Below are 10,443 nucleotides of genomic sequence, written 5' to 3'. Positions count from 1 at the left end.
GACCGTTGGTCTATTTATCTCAATGCTGCTGACACTGACTAGCAACAACCCTCTGGGGTTTTGGCCTAGAGTTCTCCCATCACTGAGCTACAGCTCTTTCCTTCCTGTAGCAGCACAGTTCAGCCATCCCTTTACAGTGGTACCTTGGTTCTCATACGCCTTGGGACTCAAACAACTTGGAACCCAAACACTGCAAACCTCGAAGTAAGTGTTCCGGTTTGTGAACTTTTTTCCGAAGCCGAATGTGCTCCATTTTGAGTGTTGCACTTCCAATTTAAGTGCCACACTTCCATTTTGAGTGTTACGCTGAGGTCTGTCTGTTTTTGCTATTTATTTTGCGTTTTTGTTTTTGCGGCTTTTGCGTTTTGTTTTTGCGACTGTGTGGAATCCAGTTCAGCTACTGATTGATTGATTGAGTGACTGACTGACTGTAGTACAGTGTTTATTGCTTTCGTTTTATGGATTAATGGTCTCATTAGATAGTAAAATTCATGTTAAATTGCTGTTTTAGGGGTTGTTTTTAAAAGTCTGGAATGGATTAATCCTTTTTGCATTACTCTCTGTGGGAAAGCACACCTTGGTTTTGGAACGCTTTGGTTTTGGAACGGACTTCCGGAACAGATTAAGTTTGAGAACCAAGGTACCACTGTATTGGGAACATTCGGGTCCTTTTAATAGAACAGAAGCAACTAATGCTCTGCTGATGATTTATTATGTGTGGGTTTTTATGGAGGTCCACTAATTAATGAAAAAAAGAATTTGCATTCAAAAATTATGAAAGGTGTGAGACAATTCTGGTGAAATTCTAATGGGGTTTTTGTTGCACTTACCTTGCTTTCGAGGTGGCCAAGAACCTTCATTATACAAATTCTATCTCCAGCAGTCTGCATTATACAGCCTCCTGGTTGCCCATTCTTCCTGAAAAAACCATGATGTCCTTAGCTAGCTTTTTCTACAAGTTCAGAGATCTGGGAAGACTCCCTACTATTCTCCTGAACTATTTTATTTTATCATTATCATTATTTATGCAATGGCTTTTTACTTTTAAATAAATCAGTGTGTGTGTGTGTGTGTGTGTGTGTGTGTGGAAGGGGGTGGGAATGTAAGCTAAAAGAAACTACTTTCTTAAATACAAAATCAGTTATCATACTGATCTTAGGCACCTGGCAGCTGGCCTCTCCAAGTTCTCATGCTTCAGTGAAAGCCCGCGGAAACTTCGATGGGTGTCTTCAGATGAGCCTGGCAGGTTGCAGAGCCCTGAAAAAATGTTTAATTGAAAGTAAATGGCAAACACTACCTCTTGGCCACCTCACAATAATGAAGCAAGCTCAATCCTTCACCCACTGAAATTATTAAGGAATTCTAAAGTGCCCTTCAGATTTGCCGGACTTCAACTCCCATCATCCTTGACGATCGCACAGGCTGGCTGGAGCTAAAGGAAGTTGTAGTCTGACAACATCTGGAGAGTACCATGAATTGCCTTCCAGAATTAGGAGGAGGGAGATGGGATAAAAGGTCTTCCCCTTGTTATAAACAAGGCAGGGTGTGCTGATGATGCAGGAGGCATATGAGAAATGACATGGCAGGCAAACCATGCAGAAAAGACTTCCAGGTCATCCAAACTCAGAGATATTTTACAGCGATTGGAACAGACTGCATAACCAGCAAATAAGCCTGCAATTACCAAAATTGTTGTCTGAGGCTATTAAAAGGAGGAGATGTTCTTCCACTGAAATTGCCAGAATGGATAAAGAAAGATAGCTGGGATATTGTGAGTGCAGTAACAGAGTATCAAATGGAAATGGATGTTTACATTAAAACATAAAAAATATATTGACAAACTGCCTTATAGAAGGAAATTAAGGTGATTTCAACTCTCTTTTTCTTAGGAAAATAGGAGTATTTTGCTGCCATTCCTTTGAAAATATTGGATTGCTAATACTGTGCTAGGATGGGTGGGTGGAGATATTATGTGGTAAATGTTAAATGATTAGCTAATAGGAAAATAGAATTTTGCTTCTCACTAGTACAGCATGTCAGTTTTTTCTTTAAAGCAGGGGTGGTGAACCTGTGGCTTCCCCGGTGTTGTTGGACTACAACTCCCATCATCCCTAAGTCATTCTGGCTGATGAGTTTGGGTCTAATGACCTGAAGAAACACAGGTATGTTTCTGGGGTCCAAAGGATTCTAAGATATGAAAAGCAGGTGATATTTATTTCTTTAGAATACTTATATTCCAGTTTACCAAAGATCTGAACAATACAAAATTGAAGAAATGTGACTCATGTGAATATAGATTCAGATTTGATCCTTGGAATTTCAGAAGCAACAGATATTCCAGGGTTAAAGAAACCCTGGAGAAACATGGAGAAACTGGCAGGTGAGTTTTGAGTTTTGGTGATTCTTTGGAATGGCTGGGTCAGGTGGCTGAAGGGTGATGAGATTCTGTGATGTGGATGAGATTACAGATCCTGGGTGGCAGGATTGTAATACTGAACTGCCACCGACAGTTACAAACCTTCATGCATTCCCGCATGACATCCTCTACTTTGAAAGTGATTTGTGATGTAAACGGGAGCGGCACTTGGTGCTCGCAATAGCTCTCGGGGGGGGGGGGCTTTCTCAGGAGTAAGTGTATTACTTAGGAAGCCGATAGGATTTGATGGAGTAGTGATTTAAATATCCAGCAGGTGGCGGTGAGAGAACCTAGTTTGGCTCTCCTATTCTATGAAACAATAGAAGAAGCTGTGCCGGCTGCAGTTCCTGAGCCAGAGTCGTCTCAGCTGCTTTTACTGCTACACTTCACTTCAGTTGCTGTTTACAGAGGTGCCACCCTCTTCACAGACTGGACTATTATACCATTGCCTTTAGGGACTCTCAAGCCTGGTGCTGCTGACTGGAGATGCCAAACTGAAGATCATTTCCTTGGCATGGGATGAGCGGACCAAGCCTGGAGGTGAGATGTGCGTGCTCCGCAGTGGGACGCTTTTGAGCCTCTACCTGTGCATGCTTTTTGCTCAGTGCTAGCCTATAGAAAACCTGGCTGGCTGCACTGCCAAGGGCTCTGCTAGAATGCCTTTAGGGGGTGGTGGACATAGTGAAGGATGGCCATTGGGGCTTCCAGTGGGCAGCATTAGGCAAAATGGTTTCCAGGTGACCTGATGCAGCAGAGGACAAGGCTGTTGTGCCTTTGGTACGGAGGAGGGAGTTGCACAAAGTGACGCTCTTCTCATTCTCATGGCACTGTGACATAAGAAGCTGTGCCTGCCAAAGCTCACTTTCCTACATACCTGTAGGCGGTACTGAAGTCCTGTCCTCTGTTGCATCGGGAACGCCAGTTTAAATCAGGACTAAGAAGCTGCACTGTGACTTTGGAAAGCTTAAGGAGGGCTCTCTGGGGAGAAGGTGGCATTCAGACAATATAAACAGGAATTCCTGCTCCCTTTAATTTTCCCTCTGTTGCTTTCTCCAGTCTTGGCCTGGGTGTTTTGGTACTGTTTATATTGTAGCATGATTCTGATGCACGTCCTGCTGAGAGACTGACTCCCCACCAGGTGTGCCTAGGGCTGCAGTCTTTGCGGGACCTTTGCCTGCTCATCCTGGAGCCGGGGTTGTTATTTGCTGCATGCTGCTCAGTGCACAAACAAATAGTTGTAGCTAAACAGCAAAGCCCATTGGTGCTCACTGCTTTGAAATGGGCCATGCCTTAACACATGAGTGTGTATAGCTTTTATTCCTAAACATACCACCTTGTATATTTTTTCCTGCCCTCTTAACTCTTCCTTCCCTTTTCTTGTTTTGTACTGAGTTGGGGAAGGGAAACTTCGGACAGGTACTGTTTGTGTGTTGAAAACCTTTTGAGATTAAAGAAAAGTGTATTGCTCTTTCTAAAGATCCTGGGCTTCTACCACACCCCCTCACCCTGCTGCCTATGTTTTGGAGCACTTGGTGCTGTTAGGGAGCTCAGTATGCCTTTTCATGCAGAGAAAGTCAGCTTAGCATCTTGTCGCACAGAGGCATGAATGTAATATAAGGTACTTTTTCCACAGGAACTCAGCCTGGCTTCACTTGCAATGAATTGACTTTTCTTTTTGCACCCTCTGTTTCTCTCTCTCTCCCTCCCACTTTCTGTTTGGATTTCTTAATAAGCTGTCATCACATTAAAAGGGGAAAAAATGGATTATACAGAGGAAAGACAAACTTAGCCAGCTGACTACCTGCCTACAGGTTTTTAAAAGACAATGAGCTTTTTCATATATAAATAAAGACTGTCCCTGGCATAGATGTAATTTGCTTGCCAGTGTTTGGTTTGGTTTGGTTTTTGCTGCTGAAGCAGAGGAACATGAAAGGTAGCAAAGGCAATTCTGTTTTGCCCAAAGCTTCCAAGAAATTATTGGGAAAGTGTTGTTTCTTTCATAAGGTTTTTATTGAGCAATTATTCATCTCATACTTCAAAATCTTCTGTATTTAAGAGCTGTTCCTAAGACTTTGGCTTTATAGCACTTTGTGTCAAAATGACCTAACAAAATCCTTAGCAATAATGTCTCCTAACGCCCTTCTGTTGATATATTGTCAATATCTAACAGGTGCAATTTGACTCACAGTGGGCCTGATTTAGAAAACATATGAAGATGAAAACCTAGATTCCACACACCCCACCCAAACAATAAATCAGTTAAAAATAACTTGCAGCAAAACCTTCATGGGGGGTGGGAGTCCCACAACCTCCAGAGAGCCACAAGTTCCCCATCCTTGGCTTAGATGCTGCATAAGGCAATGCAGGAGGGGAATAAATATAACTGATTTTAATATTTTATTGCTGTATTGCTGTAACCTCACCTGGGACCTCATGGAGAAGTGCAGGTAAGAAATCTAAACAATAACAACACCAGAACAACACGGGGATCTTTGCTGCTCCCAGGTAATCCTTCCTCACCTGAAAGACCAAGGCAAGGTTTGGGTGAAGGAAGTGTTAGTAAGAAAGAACAATTTGTCACGCTGTGCATTATTCTGGTCTTAAATTACAGGCTTTTTATCACTGAATCTCCCTGGTTTTTGGAAAAAGAAACTTGGCGTTTTCATGTTGGCAATCCCACGCTCTTTGCAAGGGATTTGAATCTGTTTTCTGGCAAATTTAAAAGAGAGACAGAATTACAAATACTTAACTGATAGTAATCATTTCATTGGAAGGCACACGTTTACCTTTTTCTCGAAGAACCAATAACTGCAGGTAGCCAGAGTTCATTTTGAGCAGAGTTCTGAGCAGAGTTCATTCTCCCTGTTTCAAGTCTACCCACTGCCAGAGCTGGCCCACAGATGAGGCAGGGTGAAGCAGCTGCCTCAGGAAGCAGAAATACAAGAGGTGTTGCCCATCTTCCCCACCACATCAGGCGCTGGTGTAGCCCTGACCCCTAGGGACAGAGGAAGGTCAGCACCAAAGCTCTTTGACAGCCCCCTCTCATCAAGTTTTGGCAAGTATGGGATGTTCCAGATGCCCTTGCAGAGTTTGCCCCACCACCGTCGCCTAGTGGTGAGGCTTTGCAAGGTCTTTTCTTTGAGTGGAAGTCCTTGCAGAGCCTCAGATGCACTCCATTGTGGGGGTAGCAGTGGGATTATGTCTCACGTGCAGAAACATTTCAGCCCACCTCTGCATACTGTACCACACATGAATCATTTGTCTTTTTTCAGCTTGTTCTCTCCAGTTTCCTTCTTTCTATCTTTTGTTACCTTACTACAAATTTCACCATCTCTTTTATTCTGCTGCTACTTCAATCACTGCTCCACATTGAAGGATTTTCTATTATAAGAGGCTATGCACATGCCTACAAGGGTAAGTTGAATGGGGCACCAACTGATAGCCACTGCCTCCAGGCACATTCCTTGCCTGCCTTTCCTGGCCCCCCTAGCAGCCCTTTGCTAAAGCCAGATTGTCATGAGAGACCTTGATTCTTGCATGTCCTTTTAGGGTTAGGGTTCTTGCATGTCCTTGTCCCACTACTTGCACACAGAAAGAAATAGCAGAAAGTAGGACCTCATACTGCATTTCAGCTTTCAGAAACTCAGTAGGATGTCCCAATCTCTTCTCTTACCCTACTTGAGTATTCCATGTCCCCTCCCATTTCCTAAGAAATAAGCATTGTGCATAGCATCCACTTGATGACTGTGTGTAAACAGGGAGTACTGGCAGCATTCTAGCTTCAGAATCAAACTGAGCATCTAACTATGCCAGCAATTGCTGCCATAGGCTTTAAGTTAAATTTAAAATTAAAGAGTTAAATTTAAAAATTAAATTAGAAGATTGAATGCCTCATTTGTCAGAACTTTTTAACTTTATCAGATCAATTTGAAATTTGGCACACTTCTAGACCTCACCAGAGATATCATGCACTCCAAGTTTCAACTTTTTAATTCAACAGGTGCCCCTTTTTCTTAAACAATTTGAATCTTAGAATGGCTGGACTTTTTATGAATCTTGCTTTAAGTAAATGAAGATTGCTGTGCCCCTTTAATTAATTCACAAAACAGTACAATTTAGGACCAAATTGCTCATGTTAGTAAAGGTAAAGGTACCCCTGCCCATACGGGCCAGTCGTGTCTGACTCTAGGGTTGTGCGACCATCTCACTTAAGAGGCCGGGGGCCAGCGCTGTCCGGAGACACTTCCGGGTCACATGGCCAGCGTGATGAAGCTACTCTGGTGAGCCAGCACCAGCGCAGCACACGGAAACATCGTTTACCTTCCCGCTAGAAAGCGGTACCTATTTATCTACTTGCACTTAGGGGTACTTTCGAACTGCTAGGTGGGCAGGAGCTGGGACCGAGCAGCGGGAGCGCACCCCGCCGCGGGGATTCGAACCGCCGACCATGCGATCGGCAAGCCCTAGGCGCTGAGGTTTTACCCACAGTGCCACCCGCGACCCTCATGTTATATGCCTTTAAAAAACTGTATTGGCTATTTAGAAAGAAAGAAAGAAAGAAAGAAAGAAAGAAAGAAAGAAAGAAAGAAAGAAAGAAAGAATAGTCCTAGGATCCCAGTCCAGTACATGCTCTCAATCCTGATTGGGGTCCACATGGGTTTCTCTTGAAAATCACCTCCAGCTTTCTGCTATTTCACCTTGAAGGAGTGTTTTACTCCAATCGGGAGCATCCAGCAGTTTGCAGGGGGCTTGGGGTTTCCCCCACTTAAAAATAGAAGCAGCCCATTTTAGTGAAAAAATAAATTGAAAAAACTAATAGGTTGACTCCTATTTTGAAGAGAGATCTGAGTTAGGCTATGTCACAGACATACTTTAAGGTTGCAATCCTGTGCCCACTTACCTGGTAATAACCTCTTCTGAACATTTTCTTTTCTCGCTTCTGAGTTAACATGCATAGCATGTGGCATCCAAACTGAGATTCTGGAACAAACAGCTAAATGGAATGGAAATGAAACATTGTGATTAACCACTCATCCTCTCAGAAATAAAATAACATACCAGCACAGTACTCACATAGGGCACCACCCAAAATTAAGTGCTTCTTAGCCCTTTTTTACAATGGCAGGGAGAAGAGTATAGGGTTGACTCTGCCATGGAACTAGAACAGAAAAGTTATTCCCCTTGGCTGGATTATGCCCATAGAGTGTTCTTACAAAGTGCCATAGACTCGCAGAGTCACTTCTCAAGTCATCATCTTGAGCCGTATTCTTAGCTGAGAATTCAATTTCTATCAATGACCAAAGGACATGTGAAAGAAAGGCTGCATTCACACATTGTTCCAGCTCTCTTGCTAATACCAAAAACTCTGCAAGAAGTTGATAAGGGACCTCTATGCCTCATTAACTTAGCAATATGAACAATGATAAGTTCTCAGTTTGGAACAATTGAAAAGTGGGAATCATCCTCTTTGAATATTTTATCTGATGAGGGTGAAATCTCCTCTTTTGGAGAGGCTTTCTGAAACAATACAAGATATTAAGTCTATCATTTGGAACTGAATCATGCACATGCAGGGATACTGTTGAAACTAATAAATGAGTTTTCATCTCCTTGATTCAAAGGTGATGGGGGGATTTTAAATGCTAGGAAAATAATATTATTTCAGGAGTAATCATGGTACACTTCTGGCTTTTTGTGAACAAGGCTGCTGCTTGTGAAACCAATTTAAAGCAGAAAATATAGGATTGAGAGATCACTATAGGGCAACTGGATAAATACATACATACATAATTTTATTTGTGTGCTATCTTTTCACAATTCAAACCATGCTCAATGTGGCTAACTACATGAAGAAAATACGTAACGACAACATAACAAAAGTAGTCATACCAATAAATAAAATTCAAAGTTGAGATTGTCATCCACATAGGAAGGCAAGATTGCACTGTGATAGAGAACTGTATGCTGAAGTTTAAGGATATTTACTGAAAATTTATATACTCTGGCTAGGGAGTAAGTCTTTTTCTGAATCAACTGGGACTTGCTTTCAAGTATGCATGAATACAATTATGCTACACAACTACTAAGGAAATGAAAAATATCTTGGGATGTGTTCCCATTTACTGTGCACTCACTGCATTTCCAGTGCTGGGTTTTTAAGCTGTATTCACACGAGGCTGTCCAAAATGCATATTGAAGCCTTGGTGGGTTCCCATGAGGCAAGATACAGTGAGAACAGCAAGAGCCTTTATTGAACTAACAGAAGTGGACAACAGGGGCAAAGCAACTGCTTATATACATTTCTGAAAGCCTGGGCCACTCCCACTCCCATTGTGATTGGTTGTCTAAACTTCTAAGCTGCGAATCGTAACTCAGTTTATGGGCCAATGGCAGAGGCCCAAATCCTGAAATGTTCTGTGACTGGATATCATGTATCGAATCAGAACACAGGGGCTCAGAATCCTTAGTCCAGACTCAACCTCAGGCAAACGCAGACCACTGAATACATAACACATATGTATCCTGGTTTTTTTTGTTAAAAGATGCTACTGTTTGATGCATTGTTTCTTAAACCAGTTTCACATTGATTGCAGTCATTAAGCTGTTGTGTCTAGCGAAGCTATGGACACCTTTCCCCTTGTCAGTGCCTCCTGGAGCATCCATAAACACAAATGAGTTGAAGCCATGCTGATGTGAACAGCTGGGGGGGAGGTGCAACTTCACTGCACTCTGAGGGGGGGTGATATGAACACACCCTCAGTCTACAAACCTCTTAAATGGGAACAGCCTAATTAAAGTTAGAGTGGTTTGCTTTGACAATTGAATTCTATATGCCTGAGTGTAATTCACAGTGAAAACTTCATCTCCTTAAAATTCATATCTTCATAGAAAGCCACAATATTTGCCTTCCTCCAGATTTTTTTTTAAAAAACCAACAACCCTGGAATATGTTATGAAGTGCCACTGTAGAAAATGGGTGATGACAGTCATTCCACATGCATTCATCAACAATGACAGCTCTACAATTTTGTTATATAGAATATGAAATGGAAATTGAAGCAAAATAATATAAACTTGGACTGCATGCTGAAGCAGAAAAGTTTAGTTCCGGTAACAGCTGTAATAGGGAAAATAATAGCTGGAAAAGTGTTCACCATGTAAAAGTCAATGCTTGACTATCTACAGTTTCCATTATTTTCAGGAATATAGGATGTTGCCTGATATTGAGCCAAACCTATTGGTCCATCTAGCTGAGTATTATCTACAATGGAGAGCAGTGCCTGTCCAGGGTTTTGGGGAAGAGTCTCTCCCAGCTAAGGGTTCAACTATCACTTCCTGGGAATATAGGTCTGAAAAGCAATAGAGAATAGGAGATAACATTTCTCAGGGCACCATATATAAAGGGCAAATCAACAAATAGTGACTACATCCTGACTACATCCATAAATCCATTTCCATTTCATGTATGCTATTCCAAGGTATCTGTTGAAACCTAAGTTCAACAAAGGCTCTACATAATTGTGAAAAAGTCAGTGCCTCAAGGCAGTGAGGTCTTGTGTGGCTGTCCTTAATCTAAAGGTACCAAATAGAGCACAGGCAGCGATAATGGATGCCCTGCCTTGGTTGGCATCATGGCTGAAGACCCAGCTTCTAGGATCATGAAAACGAAGTGATGAATACTTTTCCATTGGAGATTGCAAGTGTGAGTCAATATTTGAAAGAAAAACAGGAAGATTCCAAATTGCACTTCTTGTCTCAGTTCTCCTTGTCAACGGTTGATTGTTTCTTCTGAAAGAAATGTGGAGTTGTCATCGTGAAAGTGTCAATATTGTGCATAAAGAGGCTCTAAGCTCTGCACATCAGTGCGCACTGGTGCTCAGAGCTCTATGCAAATGTTCAGAGCAGCCTTCACCAATCTTGTGCCCTTCAGATGTTTTGGATTAATTATGCTGGCTGCGGTTAATTGGAGTTGTAGTCCAAATTGGAGTTGTAGTCCAAAACATCTGAAGGGCACAAGATTGGCAATG

The 10,443-nt window shown here is 42.2% G+C and overlaps 1 protein-coding gene across 1 annotated transcript in view; it reads left to right on the top strand.

Annotated features, from left to right (window-relative positions):
- The first annotated feature begins 2,734 nt into the window (after positions 1–2,734).
- The window catches only part of HTR1F (5-hydroxytryptamine receptor 1F), a 104,095-nt gene continuing 96,386 nt past the window's right edge, over positions 2,735–10,443 (top strand). Inside the window, exon 1 of the mRNA XM_082220785.1 lies at positions 2,735–2,956. The gene's annotated coding sequence lies outside the window, so the exon portion shown is untranslated. The remainder of the gene's footprint in view (positions 2,957–10,443) is intronic.

This window comes from Podarcis vaucheri, assembly GCF_965113315.1.
Source record: "Podarcis vaucheri genome assembly, chromosome: 4".
Lineage (NCBI taxonomy): Eukaryota > Metazoa > Chordata > Lepidosauria > Squamata > Lacertidae > Podarcis > Podarcis vaucheri.
Note: the sequence above shows the minus strand (reverse complement) of the source record. Positions and strands in the feature narration are given on the sequence as shown.